Below are 19,478 nucleotides of genomic sequence, written 5' to 3' on the forward strand. Positions count from 1 at the left end.
TGTGTCTTACCCCCTTAGTAAAATAAGTTCAGTAGCATCTCTATTAGAAATGTATCAAAGAAAAAAACTAATCTTTTAATTTTTATAAATAATGACTGTGATTTCTCTATACTTGTTTAAATTAAATGGATTTTTATAGTAATAGGAGAACAGCATAACATATTTAAAACATAATATACACAATTCAGATTAGTTTTTTTTAAAAATTCACAATACAAATTTTTAAAACTGCTAGGAGACTATCAGAAAATAACACTGAAAGTTAGATTCTTTTATGAAAGAAGAAGGAAATTTTATATATATATATATATTTTTTTTTTTTTAAACACCCAAATCGCTTTTATTGGAGGGAGATGGGGGGAACAGGAGTGGGGGAAGGGTCTCCAACTACACAGCTTGTTGATTGGCGCTGCTTCCTGAGTCCTGCGGCTTCATCACACAGAGCAGGCAGCTCAGGTGGGCTGGAGAAAGGCTCAATGCACAGGGCTTCAAATGCTTCATCTGCCTGGAAGGCTAGCTCCACAGTGGCTGCGGCCTGTGGCCTTGCTCTCCGGCTGGTGAAGCTACACTCACCCAATGTCCTCCCGTCGTCCAGAAGTTGGTCGTCCTTGTACAGCTGCTACTCTTCCAGCAGCCACTTGAGCTCGATCATGTTGCTCTGCTCCTTGACATCCGTGAAGATGGTGGTCTTGTGGCAACGGATCATGAGGAACACCTCCATGGCAGCGGAAGCCTCTCCCCGAGATTTATAGTGAAATACGACAGAACAGCTTTTCTGAACTGTGGGCTACGAGATAATTTTAGAAGTTATGCAATAAAGTTTTAAATTGTATGCATTTACCAATATTAGGGGAAAAGGGGATTAAATGACATAAATATTACTTAAAATATATTTGAATTCAAACAAGTACGTTATCTCAAGAAAAATATTCAGGGCTTCCCTGGTGGCGCAGTGGTTGAGAGTCCGCCTGCCGATGCATGGGACACGGGTTCATGCCCTGGTCTGGGAAGATCCCACATGCCGTGGAGCGGCTGGGCCCGTGAGCCATAGCCACTGAGCCTGCTCGTCCAGAGCCTGTGCTCTGCAGCGGGAGAGGCCACAACAGTGAGAGGCCCGCGTACCGTGAAAAAAAAAAAAAAAAAAAGAGGAAAAAAAGAAAAATATTCAGTGAAAGATTGTACAGTAGTATAAAATATGCCAAAATTCAGGCAATTGGTACACAGAAGACTAATGTTTGGGAAATGTTGCATTTAAAAAGCCAATATTGTCTTACCCATTGAACCAAAGATAGGTTTAATTACATGAAAGGGTAATGTATTGAGACCAATACTGGCAAGATTCTCAAGTAAAAATAAGATTAAAATGTTAAACAAATGAACAAAAATAAGTTTCATAACATTCTATATAATCTCCAAATTTCCCACCTCCAGCAGACAGCTCATTTAATTAAACAATATTCCATTAAATTTTTAGCATCACAGCAAATGAACCTGAAGATTTTCCTAAGATTTAACCTACTGAAGTGATAAATTCTGACTTTTTTACCCCTTCCAATTTTTAAACATCAGTAGAATGAAATAAAAGCGCATTAAACTTAGAATAAAAAAAAATTATTGTCACCATTAGGTTTACTTTAAATGAAAAGAGTACATTTGCTGCTTGTAACTGAACCCTTAGTTGAATGAAAATTACTGCTCTAAGATTATATCACCACTTATTTTTATTTATAAAACCTAGAAAGATAGAGGCACAAGAGAGCTAGAGTAAAATACACACATTGAGGAAAAGGCAAATTTTAAAATATTTTACCCAAGCAGAAGCAATGGAAACTTTTGGTTTGCACAACAGCCTCCCAAGGTTAAAGGGGGGATTTACATCACTGGTTGTACTTAAAATTCACCCTGAAGAGCACTGAGGCCAACATTTAAGAGAATTCTCACAGGAGAGATTAGGTGACCTGTCACAGCTTTCCATTTCATATTTACATGATTTTGTTGTCCTAATAATTATTCTTTTGGAAAACAATTTGCTGGCAACTTAAGGTTTTAGTTTTATCCTTGGGAGTTGTCTGGCTATGTTCAGCTAGAGTTGAGCTGTCATGTCTAAAATGGCGAAGTTAGGAAAAGGCACACCATGGATCCCAGCATTTCCTTGAGCATTTCTGCTTACAGAGGCAGTGTTAATAATGCTCAGCTTTTGGGAGGCTTCCGGGAAGATGGCGGAAGAGTAAGACGCGGAGGTCACCTTCCTCTCCACTGATACACCAGAAATACATCTACACGTGGAACAACTCCTACAGAACACCTACTGAACGCTGGCAGAAGACCTCAGACCTCCCAAAAGGCGAGAAACTCCCCGCGTACCTGGGTAGGGAAAAGAAAAAAGAATAAACAGAGACAAAAGGATAGGGACGGGACCTGCAACAGTGGGAGGGAGCTGTGAAGGAGGAAAGGTTTCCACATGCTAGAAGCCCCTTCGCGGGTGGAGACTGCGGGTGAGGAGGGGGAAGCTTCGGAGCCGTGGAGGAGAGCGCAGCAACAGGGTGTGGAGGGCAAAGTGGAGAGATTCCCACACAGAGGATCAGGGCAACCGGCACTCACCAGCCCGAGAGGCTTGTCTGCTCACACGCCGGGGCGGGTGGGGCTGGGAGCTGAGGCTGGGGCTTCGGTTGGAGCGCCGGGAGAGGACTGGGGTTGGCGGAGTGAACACAGCCTGCAGGGGGTTAGTGCGCCACAGCTAGTCGGGAGGGAGTCCGGGGAAAAGTCTGGACCTGCCGAAGAGGCAAGAGACTTTTTCTTCCCTCTTTGTTTCCTGGTGCGCGAGGCGAGGGGATTAAGAGCGCTGCTTAAAGGAGCTCCAGAGACGGACATGAGCCACGACTAAAAGCGCAGACCCCAGAGACAGGCATGAGACGCTAAGGCTGCTGCTGCCGCCACCAAGAAGCCTGTGTGCAAGCACAGGTCACTATCCACACCCCCTTTCCGGGGAGCCTGTACAGCCCGCCACTGCCAGGGTCCCGGGATCCAGGGACAACTCCCTCGGGAGAATGCACGGTGCGCCTCAGGCTGGTGCAATGTCCCGCCGTCCTTTGCCGCTGCAGGCTTGCCCCGCACTCCGTGCCCCTCCGTCCCCCAGGCCTGAGTGAGCCAGAGCCCCTGAATCAGCGGCTCCTTTAACCCCGTCCTGTCTGAGCGAAGAACAGACGCCCTCCGGTGACCTAACGCAGAGGTGGGGCCAAATCCAAAGCTGAGCCCCTGGGAGCTGTGAGAACAAAGAAGAGAAAGGGAAATCTCTCCCAGCAGCCTCAGAAGCAGCGGATTAAAGCTCCACAATCAACTTGATGTACACTGCATCTGTGGAATACATGAATAGACAACAAATCATCCCAAATTAAGGAGATGGACTTTGAGAGCAGCATGTATGATTTTTTCCCCTTTTCCTCTTTTTGTGAGTGTGTATGGGTATGCTTCTGTGTGAGATTTTGTCTGTATAGCTTTGCTTCCACCATTTCTCCAAGGGTTCTATCCGTCCGATTTTCTTTGTTGTTTTTAAAATTGTTTTTTCTTTTTTTCTCTTAATAATTATTTTTTTATTTTAATAACTTTATTATATTTTACTTTATTTTCTTTCTTTCTTTTTTTGCTTCCTTCCCTCTTTCCTTCCTTCCTCCCTCCCTCCCTCCCTCCCTCCCTCCCTCCCTCCCTTCTTTCTTTCTTTCTTTCTTTCTACTTTGACTAATTCTTTCTTTTACTTTTTCTCCCTTTTATTCTGAGCTGTGTGGATGAAAGGCTCTTGTTGCTGCAGCCAGGAGTAGGTGCTGTGCCTGAGGGGGGAGAGCCAACTTCAGGACACTGGTCCACAAGAGACCTCCCAGCTCCATGTAATATCAAACAGTGAATATCTCCCAGATATCTCCATCTCAACACCAGCACCCAGCTTCACTCAACGACCAGCAAGCTACAGTGCTGGACATCCTATGCCAAACAACTAGCAAGACAGGAACACAACATCACCCATTAGCAGAGAGGCTGCCTAAAATCATAATAAGTCCACAGACACCCCAAACACACCATCAGACGTGGACCTACCCACCAGAAATACAAAGTCCAGCCTCATCCACCAGAACACAGGCACTAGTCCCTTCCACCAGGAAGCCTACACAACCCACTGAACAAACCTTAGCCACTGGGGACAGACACCAAAAACAACGGGAACTACGAACCTGCAGCCTGCAAAAAGGAGACCCCAAACACAGTAAGATAAACAAAATGAGAAGACAAAAAGACACACAGGAGATGAAGGAGCAAGATAAAAACCCACCAGACCTAACAAATGAAGAGGAAATAGGCAGTCTACCTGAAAAAGAATTCAGAATAATGATAGTAAAGATGATCCAAAATCTTGGAAATAGAATAGACAAAATGCAAGAAACATTTAACAAGGACCTAGAAGAACTAAAGATGAAACAAACAACAATGAACAATGCAATAAATGAAATTAAAAATACTCTAGATGGGATCAATAGCAGAATAACTGAGGCAGAAGAACAGATAAGTGATGTGGAAGATAAAATAGTAGAAATAAGTACTTCAGAGCAGAATAAAGAAAAAAGAATGAAAAGAACTGAGGACAGTCTCAGAGACTTCTGGGACAACATTAAACACACCAACATTCGAATTATAGGGGTCCCAGAAGAAGAAGAGAAAAAGAAAGGGACTGAGAAAATATATGAAGAGATTATAGTTGAAAACTTCCCTAATATGGGAAAGGAAATAGTTAATCAAGTCCAAGAAACACAGAGAGTCCCATACAGGATAAGTCCAAAGAGAAATACACCAAGACACATATTAATCAAATTGTCAAAAATTAAATACAAAGAAAACATATTAAAAACAGCAAGGAAAAAACAACAAATAACACACAAGGGAATCCCCATAAGGTTAACAGCTGATCTTGCAGCACAAACTCTGCAAGCCAGAAGGGACTGACAGGACATATTTAAAGTGGTGAAGGAGAAAAAGCTGCAACGAAGATTACTCTATGCAGCAAGGATCTCATTCAGATTTGATGGAGAAATTAAAAACTTTACAGACAAGCAAAAGCTAGGAGAGTTCAGCGCCACCAAACCAGCTTTACAACAAATGCTAAAGGAACTTCTCTAGGCAAGAAACACAAGAGAAGGAAAAGACCTACAATAATGAACCCAAAACAATTAGGAAAATGGGAATAGGAACGTACATATCGATAATTACCTTAAATGTAAATGGACTAAATGCTCCCACCGAAAGACACAGATTGGCTGAATGGATACAAAAACAAGACCCATATATTTGCTGTCTACAACAGACCCACTTCAGACCTAGAGACACATACAGACTGAAAGGGAGGGGATGGAAAAAGATATTTCATGCAAATGGAAACCAAAACAAAGCTGGAGTAGCAATTCTCATATCAGACAAAATAGGCTTTAAAATAAAAACTACTAGAAGAGACAAAGAAAGACACTACATAATGATCAAGGGATCGATCCAATAAGAAGATATAACAATTGTAAATATTTATGCACCCAACATAGGAGCACCTCAATACATAAGGCAAATATAACAGCCATAAAAGGGGAAATCGACAGTAACCATTCATAGTAGGGGACTTTAACACCCCACTTTCACCAATGGACAGATCATCCAAAATGAAAATAAATAAGAAAACACAAGCTTTAAATGATACATTAAACAAGATGGACTTAATCGATATTTATAGGACATTCCATCCAAAAACAACAGAATACACATTTTTCTCAAGTGCTCATGGAACATTCTCCAGGATAGATCATATCTTGGGTCACAAATCAAGCCTTGGTCAATTTAAGAAAATTGAAATTGTATCAAGTATCTTTTCCGACAACAATGCTATGAGACTAGATATCAATTACAGGAAAAGATCTGTAAAAAATACAAACACATGGAGGCTAAACTATACACTACTTAATAACGAAGTGATCACTGAAGAAATCAAAGAGGAAATCAAAAAATACCTAGAAACAAATGACAATGGAGACACGACGACCCAAAATCTATGGGATGCATCAAAAGCAGTTCTAAGAGGGAAGTTTATAGCAATACAATCCTATCTTCAGAAACAGGAAACATCTCGAAGAAATAACCTAACCTTGCACCTAAAACAATTAGAGAAAGAAGAACAAAAAGACCTCAAAGTTAGCAGAAAGAAAGAAATTATAAAAACCAGATCAGAAATAAATGAAAAAGAAATGAAGGAAACAATAACAAAGATCAATAAAACTAAAAGCAGGTTCTTTGAGAAGATAAACAAAATTGATAAAACATTAGCCAGACTCATCAAGAAAGAAAGGGAGAAGACTCAAATCAATAGAATTAGAAATGAAAAAGGAGAAGTAACAACTGACACTGCAGAAATACAAAAGATCATGAGAGATTACTACAAGCTACTCTATGCCAATAAAATGGACAACCTGGAAGAAATGGACAAATTCTTAGAAATGCACAACCTGCCAAGACTGAATCAGGAAGAAATAGAAAATATGAACAGAGCAATCACAAGCACTGAAATTGAAACTGTGATTAAAAATCTTCCAACAAACAAAAGCCAAGGATCAGATGGCTTCACAGACGAATTCTATCAAACATTTAGAGAAGAGCTAACACCTATCCTTCTCAAACTCTTCCAAAATATAGCAGAGGGAGGAACACTCCCAAACTCATTCTACGAGGCCACCATCACCCTGATACCAAAACCAGACAAGGATGTCACAAAGAACGAAAACTACAGGCCAATATCACTGATGAATATAGATGCAAAAATCCTCAAGAAAATCCTAGCAAACAGAATCCAACAGCACATTAAAAGGATCATACACCATGATCAAGTGGGGTTTATTCCAGGAATGCAAGGATTCTTCAATATACGCAAATCAATCAATGTGATACACCATATTAACAAATTGAAGGAGAAAAACCATATGATCATCTCAATAGATGCAGAGATAGCTTTCGACAAAATTCAACACCATTTATGATAAAAACCCTGTAGAAAGTAGACATAGAGGGAACTTTCCTCAACATAATAAAGGCCATATATGACAAACCCACAGCCAGCATCATCCTCAATGGTGAAAAACTGAAACCATTTCCACTAAGATCAGGAACAAGACAAGGTTGCCCACTCTCACCACTCTTATTCAACATAGTTTTGGAAGTTTTAGCCACAGCAATCAGAGAAGAACAGGAAATAAAAGGAATCCAAATTGGAAAAGGGGAAGTAAAGCTGTCGCTGTTTGCAGATGACATGATACTATACATAGAGAATCCTAAAGATGCTACCAGAAAACTACTAGAGCTAATCAATGAATTTGGTTAAGTAGCAGGATGCAAAATTAATGCACAGAAATCTCTTGCATTCCTATACACTAATGATGAAAAATCTAAAAGTGAAATCAAGAAAACACTCCCATTTACCATTGCAACAAAAAGAATAAAATATCTAGGAATAAACCTACCTAAGGAGAAAAAAGACCTGTATGCAGAAAATTATAAGACACTGATGAAAGAAATTAAAGATGATACAAATAGATGGAGAGATATACCATGTTCTTGGATTGGAAGAATCAACATTGTGAAAATGACTCTACTACCCAAAGCAATCTACAGATTCAATGCAATCCCTATCAAACTACCAATGGCATTTTTCACAGAACTAGAACAAAAAATTACACAATTTGTATGGAAACGCAAAAGACCCCAAATAGCAAAAGCAATCTTGAGAACGAAAAACGGAGCTTGAGGAATCAGGCTCCCTGACTTCAGACTATACTACAAAGCTACAGTAATCAAGGCAGTATGGTAGTGGCACAAAAACAGAAAGATAGCTCAATGGAACAGGATAGAAAGCCCAGAGATAAACCCACGCACATATGGTCACCTTATCTTTGATAAAGGAGGCAGGAATGTACTGTGGAGAAAGGACAGCCTCTTCAATAAGTGGTGCTGGGAAAACTTGACAGGTACATGTAAAAGTATGAGATTAGATCACTCCCTAACACCATACACAAAAATAAGCTCAAAGTGGGTCAAAGACCTAAATGTAAGGCCAGGAACTATCAAACTCTTAGAGGAAAACATTGGCAGAACACTCTATGACATAAATCACAGCAAGATCCGTTTTCACCCACCTCCTAGAGAAATGGAAATAAAAACAAAAATAAACAAATGGGACCTAATGAAACTTCAAACTTTTGCACAGCAAAGGAACCCATAAACAAGACCAAAAGACAACCCTCAGAATGGGAGAAAAAATTTGCAAATGAAGCAACTGACAAAGGATTAATCTCCTAAATTTATAAGCAGCTCATGCAGCTCAATAACAAAAAGCAAACAACCCAATCCAAAAATGGGCAGAAGACCTAAATAGACATTTCTCCAAAGAAGGTATACAGACTGCCAACAAATACATGAAAGAATGTTCAACATCATTAATCATTAGAGAAATGCAAATCAAAACTACAATGAGATATCATCTCACACCAGTCAGAATGGCCATCATCAAAAAATCTACAAACAATAAATGCTGGAGAGGGTGTGGAGAAAAGGGAACCCTACTGCACTGTTGGTGGGAATGTAAATTGATACAGCCACTGTGGAGAACAGTATGGAGGTTCCTTAGAAAACTACAAATAGTACTACCATATGACCCAGCAATCCCACTACTGGGCATATACCCTGAGAAAACCATAATTCAAAAAGAGTCATGTACCACAATGTTCATTGCAGCTCTATTTACAATAGCCAGGACGTGGAAGCAACCTAAGTGTCCATCGACAGATGAATGCATAAAGAAGATGTGGCACATATACACAATGGAATATTACTCAGCCATAAAAAGAAACAAAATTGAGTTGTTTGTGGTGAGGTGGATGGACCTAGAGTCTGTCATACAGAGTGAAGTAAGTCAGAAAGAGAAAGACAAATACCATATGCTAACACATATATATGGAATTTAAGAAAAAAAAATGTCATGAAGAACCTAGGGGTAAGACAGGAATAAACATGCAGATCTACTAGAGAATGGACTTGAGGATACGGGGAGGTGGAAGGGTAAGCTGTGACAAAGTGAGAGAGAGGCATGGACATATATACACTACCAAACGTAAGGTAGATAGCTAGTGGGAAGCAGCCGCATAGCACAGGGAGATCAGCTCTGTGCTTTGTGACCGCCTGGAGGGGTGGGATAGGGAGGGTGGGAGGGAGGGAGACGCAAGAGGGAAGAGATATGGGAACATATGTATATGTATAACTGATTCACTTTGTTATAAAGCAGAAACTAACACACCATTGTAAAGCAATTATACTCCAATAAAGATGTAAATAATAATAATTCTCAGCTTTTGGAAATGAAGAATAAGCACTACATTTTACCTTACAGATGGAATAATAATAATGACATTAACTCTATCTACAAATATCTCCTACTTCACCATAATTCTTGGTTTGAATAAGGTCATGACCCTTGTGTTATCATATTTTTGCTTGAAACATTAGCATTTACTTATTGATTCATTAATTCTTCCATTTAGGAAATATTTCCAGTGTCTACTCTGGTAGTTGTGCTGGATATTGAAAACACAGTCATAAAAAATACACATCCTTGATGCCACCAGAGGGCATAATCAGGCAAATGAGTAATTATAATAAAAGTAGTAAGTGCTCTGATTAGAAAGTAACAGATATTTTGGGACTATATTGGTGGGACACCCAGCTCAGCCATCATGTTGATCGCAGAGGTGATGATAAAAAGTATCTCAGAGCAAATAATATACATGTGTGATGTGTGTGTGTGTATATATATATATACATATAGCATATATGAACATATACATAATACACATATATGCTCTTATATTATATAACTATGCTATATACACTAGGCAAAGAGTACAGCTTGTCTGGAGGCTCCAAGGTAAGAGAGTATGAAATGTTTAAGGAGGCAAAAGATGTTTAATATGCTACAGAGTAGAGTTTGAGAGGAAGATGATAAAAGGTGAGGCTAGAAGGACTCCAAATGTTGCCTACTCTACAACTCCAGGGGCCCCATTCACGTGGACTGCGTCACCCAGGTGAAAGAAGTAGTGATTTTAGTTAGGCTAGAAACAGTGAGGATGGCAAGAAGTAAAATGAGCCAAGAAATATTTAGGAGGCAAATTAAACAAGACTTAATGGTTGGATACGGAGAACTAAAGAAAAGAAGATATTTTGCTTTATCAGTTGAGGTGTAGATGGTACTGCCTTTAACTAAGATGAGAAACATTGAAGGAAAAATCGATGTCAGGTAAAAAAGATTTCTTAAGGTGGTTTGAACTTGTTGACCTTGAGGTATGCCTGGGAACTCTAAATGGGTATTTCTTGCAGGCAGTTGGATATGCAGATTTGCAATTCAGAAGAGGAATCTAGATTAGATATATATTTTGAATAGATGATAATTGAAACCATAGGAATTAGAAAAAATTGAGAGGAAGATTAGTCTCTTTTGTGATTTTGGATAGGATTATAGCTATATAATTCTAGATTTATAATAATTATTGAAGGATATTTATAGGAGTAGATTTTATAATTTACTTTGATAATCCACATTTTAGCTTAACATCCATGCGATTTATTGACTCAATTTTCCAAAATAGTATAGAAATACAGACACTACAAATAAGCAGAGGAAACCAGCCAGTTTTTGTTGTATATATTTATAGTTTCTGCAATGGATATGTAATTATTTTTATAATCAGAGACAAGTAGATGCTATTGAATGTCTTTCTAAATTATTTAGGGGAATAGATAATAATTGGCTCATTTCTGATAGCTGAAACACTCTTTGTTTTTAAGAAATTAAATGAAAACATGAGTAAAAATATGGAAATCCTTAATTTATTTAATAAAAATATTGGTATGGCCCTTAAACTGTTGGACAGCTGAAAATATTGATATGGGTTTCTATTCTTCTTTATCAGCTTACCCTGTTGTGGAGATAAGAATGAATAATGAAGTACCACACTACTGAGAGAAGGAAGAAAAGCAAAGAAGCCATAATTATGAAGGAGGCTATTTGTAGTCCGGGTAAGTGACAATTATTTGCCTATAATTAATGTTCTTTTTTTTTGGTACCTTACAAAAATGTGAAGTAAGAATGACTGTAGTAGATATATTTTTCTTTAGAACATAGATTGCTATGAACAATATAACACAGTCCTGTGTATTGTTCTGAATTTGAAGATGATGATTTATTTTTGATCACTGGCATGTGGTTGTGTATATAGAAATCCAAAACAAGTGAAGCAATCAGCCCATCAATTGGTTATTTTGTTTACATGAAATCAAAAGAGTTAGCTTGACTGTTTCCCCCCTCCTTGGATGTTTGGGCATTAAATATGTAACCCAGATGTCAGCTGGGGCCATCTTGTCTTCCTTGAGACCTAGATAAGATTGCCTTGAATCTTGATACCCACCTTGTGGAAGGAGAAAACACTTTTCAAATGTCAGTGAAATCCAGGTAGCTTGAGTTCTTAATGGTTACTCTTCCTCCAGCCTGTGTCTAGGTTTCTGTGTTTCCTGTCTCTTTTATCCACCATATCATTCCAGATTTACACTCTGAACTGTTTTTTTTTCCCACAAAACAAAAATGTAACCCATGCAAATGAAACATTCGTGAGTGTAGAGAACTTTTTGGAAGATTGGGACAAGGGGATTAAGAGAGCAAAGCATTTACACTGCTGTAAGAAGAATGACCCTCCATTTAATAGTATAAGGCTACCCTGATTCCCTCAGTTGTCTTTCTTGATGGAAACTTCCATCAGTCCTTCCATCAGTCCTTCCAACACTCTGGAAGTGTGCTCTGGAATAAATTTGTGAATTTATCTATACATCCCAAGATTTAAGTAATAGTATTGTTTATAATAGCAAACATTGGAAACAAAGTTTCTTATATAAGAGCCTAATTAAATGGATTAGGATAATCCATACAGTGTGACATTGAGCAGTCATTTAAAAATGATGAAAATATGTACACCCTTGAATGGAAGAGTTTCCAAGTGATATTATGAAGTAAAAAAAATCAGGGTGCAAAATGATGTCTGTGGCATGTTTCTATTTTTGGCAGTAAATAAATATATTTTGAACTGGAAGAATACACCAAAATTATAATAGCATTTCCTTTTAGGGGGAGGTACTGGGTTAGTGGGAACGACTATTCCTTTCATTTTTGTACTTCAGTACTGTTTAATTAAATTCAATTTAAAGAAGGTATGTTAAATTAATTAATAGTGGATTGATTTAAATAAATCCTTTTATTATCTCATTTAGAATAGCTGAGCCACTCCTATATGGTTATGAGAAAAAGAGCTGCTATTAAAATAAAATCCAAAGTTCTTTACACCCTAAGTCTGGACACCCTGGCCTTCCTGGTGCCTCGCCAACTTGCTGCATCTGTTCCCAAACCAGATCCCTTGCACTTGTTCTTCCCTGTGCTTCCAATTCTCTTTATCTGTGGCATCACCTCATTTGGGTCTTGATTCAAATGTCACCTCTTCAAAGATGCCTTCTGTGACCAACCTATCCATCCTAAGTCCCCTAACCTACCTAGTTATTCTCTGCCTTGTCCTATTTGCTTCATGGCACTTATCATTCCCTGAAATTAAGCATATATGTGTGTCTCTGTGTGTGTCTCCCCCAGTAGAACATTAACTTTATGAGATCAATGGCTTTATCTGTTTTGTTTGTTGCTATAACTTCAATGCCTGATAGTAAGCACTTAATGAATGCATGAGTGAATGAATGAAGGAATGAATAAGTTAAGGGGTCCACATGTGCCCCCTGGGTCTTATCTTCTATAATCCAGGAGTTTATCAAGAATAGTTTCTTTCCTAAGAGGGACTCATGTGTCAACTCTTAAATATTACACTTAGTTTTGAGTATTTATCAATTTATACCATGTAATTTAACAGGATTCAAGAACTGGAGCAAGTTTTGATAAACTTGCTAGAATAAATATAAGCATAATTTTAAAAAATTGAACCATCACTAGGTGCTCTACATATGCATTATTTTAGTTAATCCTCCCAATAATCAGATGAGATGGGCCCTATTATGATATTTATCATATTATAGCTGATTTCAGATTCTCAGAGGACTCATATTCTCACAAATCACTACAGATTTCCCTGATTGAACAGGGCATGTTTTATGAATTTTTCCCATTGCAGGAAAGAAAATGACAAGATCTACTAAATTTTTGAGCAGAATAGTAAGGTATGGTCAATTGAATTATAGATGCATACTCAGCGGTAATGGTTCTGTTTTTCTTGACACATCTACATACATTTCATAGAATTTTCAAAATAAACCAATTTCAATGTGTTGAAATTCCATTGATGGTGATTACCAGTGTTTGAGAATAGTTTATAGCCGCGGAACAGATGGAGAAAACATTTTTAAGGAACACTTATGGAGCTGAATGCTCCAGGTAAGACTACTAGCCTCTCCGTCTTTCCCCAGCCAACGACACTGCTAGTCTCACCACTTTAACTGCAGCCAGGAAAAATTCAATAAATAATGCATAATTAGAATCAAATAGCCACCTTGCCCTCAGAATAAACTGCATTATGTCTTTCATCCCTTTTCTCCCTCAGTTACCCCCAGAAATCCAAGCCTCCAAAGCCTTCTACCATCATGCAGAGTCTTAGCTTTCTGTATTCTCTAACCTGACCAAATTAGATCATCCCAGGCATTGGTGTCTCTATTTGTATTGACGTAGATCTTCCTTCTTAGAGCATGAATGTCTTTTGCCTCAGTCATGCTAGAAACCAATACTATTCTCTTAAACATGAGTTCCACCCTATTCTCATCCAACCATTGCTGAGAATAATCAAGATAGAATGTACTAAGCAAAGAATGGGGAAGGTGAGTCCATTATGAGAGGTCTGCTAAGGGGAGAAGAGAGTTTATTGCAGAGAATAGTAGAAATATAGAATTAGATACAGTAGGCCTGTATTAAAAACCAATTTCCTTTAAGTAGTTTGGACTGTATTTTCAAGCTAACTTTTTAAGCAGGAGTGTCTGGTTTATGGTCACCCTTGTAACAGTGTGGAGGACGGGACAGAGCCTAGGTTTTACAGCTGTTCAGTGGAACCAGAGAGTTCATTGGAGGTACTAATCACAATCTTCAAGCATTTAATCCACATGCAATTAAAAAAAATAATTTAACATTTAAAAACTGTATTTAATATGCCAACCAGTGCTATAAATAGTTACCTTCACCACTCCAAGCTAGAAACAAGGTTAAGAGCAGAAAGGTTAAAAGCATCTTGCTGTAATAAAACCAGGTTGGTTTTATTCATACCTCTGTTATGAATTTTCAGCACATGGGGTTGACTGTAGGTTACCTGAAATGAGCCATCATTGAGTGGGGAATCACCAAACTGTCTTATCACCTAGACTACTGCACCTGTTAGAGTCTTGCCCGGCTTGTGGGGAGGCCTGTGTTGGTCACACTAAACCACTTCCTTCCTGTGACAGTGGCAGTCACTAAGCACCTTGATGGGTCCCAGGGAAAGACATGAGCACATGCATGCTTCACGGAGTACACCTAGTGCTCCTGGACCTGTCTGCTACCACTCTGATAGTAAAATGGGAAATGGTTTTCTTACCCAAAAATGCATGTAATAAGAAATTTTGAATATTGGAGACTTCAAGGTATTAAGAGGTGCTTTTGGGTTAACTCATTTGTTGTGTGTGGAGCTGAGAACAAAGCTCCTCTGACTGCTTTTGAGCATTTATTTAAAGTACTTATAAAAAATATATTTGATCGGGGATTTCTTGCTCTATACTGATTTTGAACTCTGTTTTTGTTGTGGGTGTTTCTTCATGTGTTTGACCCATACAGCCCTGTGAGAATATTCGAGTCAGACTATTATTTCTAGACCCAAGCTTTGCAATACCACACCTGGCAAGGTGCAGGCGCAGCAGCTGGGTGTAGGCCCTCAGCATCTTTAATCACAGTTGCACTGTAACAAGTGAATACATAATGCCTAAAGTGGAGATAAAATAATACTGTAGTTCCTTTTGCATTTAGCTTAAGTTTAGACTTTTTTTTACATTTGACTATTTTATATTTAACTATTTTATATTTGACAATGTTACTGTACGTTTTCAGTGGTTTCTTTTTTTGGTCTAACTTTTGTCAACAGTTCTTTTATAGGAGAGGTAAAATAATTACCTTTGAAACCAGAAGTAGACTTTTGGTTATAAATAGAAGATTTTAAATAGCATTTGATGATGGCTGTGATGAGAATGATTAGGCTGGATAAAATATGATAAAGTATAGCATAAACTAATTTCACAACTAGTGGTAAATACCTTGAAAACAGAATAGCACAAAATGGTGAGAGGTCCTTTTTTTTTTAATGCCCTAGGTGTGACGTGAATCACACTTCACACTACTTTAGATCTGGGCAACAGGGACCTCTGCTGTGGGTCCCATGCTTTAGAGGGTCCTATTTTTTTCCTCCTATGGCTGCATCCCTCTCCACGGAGCAAATGAGTCTGTGGAATCAAAGAGATAAGTCCAACTGAAGCCCACAACTCTCTTTCAGACTGTCCTTTAGGTATCCTGCTTCCCAGAATTCCCTGCCCTCAAGTACACTCCTGGGTAACATAAGAACAACTGGCCCCCAGTCTGCAGTCTGCCTCCTTCTCCTCCCATCACTGCCTCATTCCACACCCTGGGGGGCTTTGCATGGATGTGTGTGGTCACCTTGGTTGCATGCCAAAGCTCCACAGACACCCAATAGTGACCCCTGGGCCACCCCTCAGCCCTAGGGATGTACACACCAGCAGTATAGAACTACTTCAGGAAGGATGGATCCGGGTAAGATCCTCATGGAAGCAGAGTTGTGGGGCGGGGTTGGAAAGAAAAGGAAGCTGAGGCATAGAAGCCTAATGAGGTCCCTCCCATAATTCTTCCTGTCTAGGAAATATGCCCCATGTAACTCTCTGCCAGCAGCTACCTGCTAATTTGTCATGATTTGCCCAGAGAAGACCGGACAATCACCTGATTATGGTAGCACTATTATACCTTTTCTCTTTATTCTTAACTAAACACACATTGTCTTGTTAGCAAGTGTCTCAGAAAGCTAATAGCCTGTAACACCCCATGTAAAGGGAACTTTTTAGTGCCTCACTCCACTGAGTAATTACAAACATCAATTCCAAACTTTACAAATGAATGTAATAAGCAAAAAAAAAAAAAAAACCCGAATAAACAAACAAAACCAATAATAAAATAATTCTGTATCTATTTCCCTATTTTTCTCACTTGTTTCCTCAAAAGCAAGGTCTTGATATTCAAAAACTGGAGTATGCATAAAATCACAAGGTGTGATTTTAGCTATATAAAACAAGACAACTGCAGAAGACAAGAGACTTTCTGGAGAAAAATATATTCAAGTCTAAATATTTCATACCATCTGTAAATGGAAGTCATACTAGTGGTTATCTTGAGGCCAGGAGTATAGATTGGGAGGGGGCATAAGGAAAACTTCTGGAATTCTGGGATGTCCCGTATCTCCTCCTGGGCAGTAGTTAGACACGTGATTACTTATGTTAAAATTATCAAACTGTACGCTATGATTGGTATACTTGACATACTTTACTATGTTATACCTTAACTAACTTTATAGTACTTAAATTTTGTTCTGTTACACCTTAATTGAATTAAACATCCTTTACTATGTTAAAAAAAAACAAAAACAACAAAACTGGGGCATGGAAGAAAATCAAACTTGCCGTCTCCTGGAAGATCTCTGGTGCACACCAAAGTCATTAAGTAGTAGCTCTCTCCTCCCTCCAGATGCACTGAATGAGGGGTGAGCCCTCCTGCCGACCTTAGTATGGCTACTGGCTTTATTCACTAATGAAATATTAGTGCCAGAATTCTATTTATTGGAACATTACCGGTTTTTAAAAAACTTTTAGAGTAGTATACATAGCATTCAGTGTTTGCACATCAAATTGTTTTTCTCTTTTCCCTTTAAATCAGAAAAGAGTTTGTGACATATTGAACAAAGGGACTGCTCTGAAGTTCTTTTAAAAAGAAAGAAACATTGTTACTATGTCCTCACACCTCCCAATTAGATGACCATTGACTATGTACAAATATTTCCCATTTTGGCAGGCCCTAGTGCTGAATCAAATGGCAAATCCTGAGTATTCCACCTTCTCTTTGATAAGAAGTAAAACCATTTGTAGTTTAACTGAGGGGACGGCCTTTTATCTTGCACTTTGGCTATGTCTATGTACAGGATGTGAAGTTGACAATTGAAATAGTGTCTTGATAATATGACTTTAAAACCCACTTTGTCGGGCTGTATCAGATAATTGACCAGAGGTGGCTAAAGAGAAAGTTGAGAAAGCCAAATAATCGATTTTCTCAATTTTTAGATAGCCTCTGTGAGTTAAAATAGAAATCACATATATTTTTATTCTTATAAATGGGATTATTAAGTTCCTTCCTAAATGAGTGTATTTTTCCTGATTTAGTAAGCGAGGTTTTATCTGAGGCAAAACAGCATGGAGAGTGTTTACTTACCAGATGGGGAGAATAAGGCAGCTGGGATTCCATCCCTGACTTGATGTGAATGGTGTGCGCTGTGCCCTTTCCTTTGGTACCTCGGCAGCTACTAAATCCTGCTGTGCTTCCTATTGCTGGCTGACAAGAAACAGAAGCCTCTTCCCACAAGTGACTGGTGGCAGATGGATCAAGCCAGTGAAACACTACGCCTCAGACTTTCATCTGTCCAGCTGAACTGGGTCATTACAAAGTGTGCTTTCACGCATATGTTCCTCTTATGGCTGAAATTTATGTGTAGTGTGGGCAATAGTTAGTTTAATTTAGCAAGTTTATTTTAAACATTGACTACCTGCCTGGCAGTGTGCTGCTTACTTTCCAAAGGTTAAAAAAGACATGGACGCAACATATTAGCTTGGTGTGTTTCATTTTTAAAGGGAGTAATAAATGTAAATTTAGGCAGAAATGTCATTGAAATAAATCCAGATCACTTGGTTCTCAATTTTCCTGTAGACTAACAAACTCTTTTAGGGGTAATTAGTGAGCAGAACAGTTGGAAAGAGAAAGAAACAGGATAAACATAAATAGCTATTTGGGGAAAGGGAGTAATACATTTTAAAGTCTTAAAAATTTTGAGTATACATATTGAAATTTAAGTAATGTATATTATTATTTACTTTTTGGTTTTAGATGTAGAATTACAGAGGGGGGGTCTCTTATTTAGTTCTGAGCTTATATCTGTGTACCTCTTTCTCTATCCATCCAGTATTCATCCATCCATCTGGTTCCTTATTTTGTATTCAGAGTTTTCTTTGATGAAAACTGAGTTTCTGAACCATTTATCATATAATCCATAATTAAATTTTTTTCATCTAAACCTGTGACTGAGGAAAACAACTTTGAATCAAGTGTATTGTTTAGGATTTCCAGTCTAAGAAAGCCAGCTAGTGGGCTGTACTTCCTCAAAGGGAGGCTGGCAAAAATATCTGAAAATCCAAAGGAAGATCTTATTCTGAGCTTTTATGAGCCCACAAAGTCCTTCCTCTATTAAAAAGCTTGCTGACTTTTGTGTGTGTGTGTCATTTTTTTTTCTTCTTAAGTACTTTGGGAGACATAAACTGGAAAACATTATCTGGTTTCAGACATGCACCATACATAGCTCAAGGCAGGAGGAAAAAGTGAGAGCAGGTTTGCAGAGTTGTTCTCTAGAGGCAAGTGTCCGGGAATGTCTTGCTGCACCTAACCCAGAATCAGCTAAGAGTATTTATTTGAGAAAATCCAACAGGTAGACACATTTGGTGGAGAAATTGAATAAAACCCAACTTATGTTTGCTGTTTTACAGACCATTAGCTATTCAAGTTCCCAGCAATAAAACAGTTTGTCCTCAGTTTTGACGATTCCATGAGTCTAAAGACTACCTTATCTGAGATTTAATACAAAATATATGTCAATTACATTTATTTGAAGATAGGCATTCACTTTAATTGACTTGTAAAATATGCCTCTTTAAAAACCCAACACATCAACACATTTTTTTTCAAACCAGAATGAACACAGGTAGGCACATTTTGGTGTAATTGTACATATTCTTTCCAAGTTAGCTCTTTGAAAAAGTGATGAAATGCTTCCTTATTGAAAGAAGAGTCAAGCAGGAATGCCATACCGATCTGAATATGACATATGAAAGGTGACCTAAGCAAGAGTTACTCTTTTATTAAATAATTCACTGCTTTAAAACATCTTAACAGTCATAGACTGATTCTTAAGGTTTTTGTGGCAAGTGACATGGACCTGATGAATCTTATTGCAATTTGAGACACCTGACTCCAATTCCTT

At 38.4% G+C, this 19,478-nt stretch overlaps 1 pseudogene; it reads right to left on the reverse strand.

The window, feature by feature from the left end:
* Positions 1–387: 387 nt before the first annotated feature.
* On the reverse strand, positions 388–727 carry LOC132518042 (elongin-B-like; annotated as a pseudogene).
* Positions 728–19,478: the final 18,751 nt, after the last annotated feature.

The sequence above is a fragment of the Lagenorhynchus albirostris genome, chromosome 3, assembly GCF_949774975.1.
Source record: "Lagenorhynchus albirostris chromosome 3, mLagAlb1.1, whole genome shotgun sequence".
In the NCBI taxonomy this organism is placed as follows: domain Eukaryota; kingdom Metazoa; phylum Chordata; class Mammalia; order Artiodactyla; family Delphinidae; genus Lagenorhynchus; species Lagenorhynchus albirostris.